This window comes from Guillardia theta (assembly GCF_000315625.1).
Source record: "Guillardia theta CCMP2712 unplaced genomic scaffold GUITHscaffold_151, whole genome shotgun sequence".
NCBI classification, from domain to species: Eukaryota; class Cryptophyceae; order Pyrenomonadales; family Geminigeraceae; genus Guillardia; species Guillardia theta.
The window spans coordinates 14,394-15,733 of NW_005434523.1; positions in this window are offsets into that span (position 1 = coordinate 14,394).

Genomic DNA, 1,340 nt, shown 5'->3' on the forward strand with positions numbered 1-1,340 from the left:
GATGATGATGATGATGATGGAGATCAATGGAGACGACGATGATGGAGAAGACGATACTACTGATGCAGACGATGATGATGATGATGATGATGGCGATGATGATCGCGATGATGATCACGATGGTGGTGGTGGTTGTCGTGGTGGTGGTGGTGGTGGTGGTGATGATGATGATGATGGACATGGAGATGATGATGATGATGATGCTGACGATGATGATGATGATGATGACGACGACGACGACGACGATGATGATGATGATGATGATGATGATGATGACAATGAAGGAGGTGGTGGTGTTGATGATGATTAAAATGGATTTAGGGATAGACGATGGCAACTAGTCTGATCAACCACAACTCTGAATGTTTTGTTGCAGATTCAGGAAGAAAGAGAGATCTCAAGGCTCAAGCACATGCGGCTACGTCAGGCTGGAATCGAGCATGATGGGAGGTTGGACTGGATGTACCAAGATGTCGGCGGAAGGAGACAAAGACCAGGATGTGAGAAATTTTGAAGCTGATATGCCTGTTGTTCCACACCGTTTACTTGTATTGTTACTTCCATCCACCATTTTCTTCTTCTCTCAACCAAACTCAGATTGTCGACTGGTTTGTGCTTCATCAACATCTGAAACAAACTTCATCAAAATCTCAGATGCACTTGTTTAGTTCATGATTTGTTGCCTCCAAGCGTCACATACATTGTTTTGCAGTGACTCCCATCAACGACAAGACAAACTTGCACATGTTACAACAAAACGATTTCCGGCAAGAGGTGAAAGATCATTTTGATTGCATTTCCAATCTCCTCAACTTGTGATCCACTTGCAGATATGCAATCAAGTCAAGGACTACGACAACAACCGCAGGAAACTTCTCTTGTTATGCGAGAGTTGCGATGTGAGGATCTGAAAATGATGTGCAGAGGGGACTGGAGAGGCTTTGAGGCAGAAAGGCAGGAAGAAAGGAAGGGATCGTTGCAGAATGACCAAGATGCTGCAGAGAGGAGTGCGCTGTTGATGGTGGAGGTGATGATTTAGCACTGCAAACCCTTGCCTACAATAACACGATCCTTTGCAGAGGATACAAGCCATCAATGAGCAAAAGAGAATCGAGAAGATTCGGCGAAAGAGGAGGAAGGTAGGCTCGTACTGCTGCAAGCTCTGTGTTGCTGATGGAAGCGAAAGGAAATCAAGTCGAGACAGCGTCAAGAATCTGGAGTAGCATGAGATCAAGATCAACGATTCTTTGCAAACACTTGCCCAAATTTACATTTATTCATTCTCCCCGCTTCCCACATCTGATCAAACATCTGTTCCTCCCTCTTCCTCCCTCCCTCCC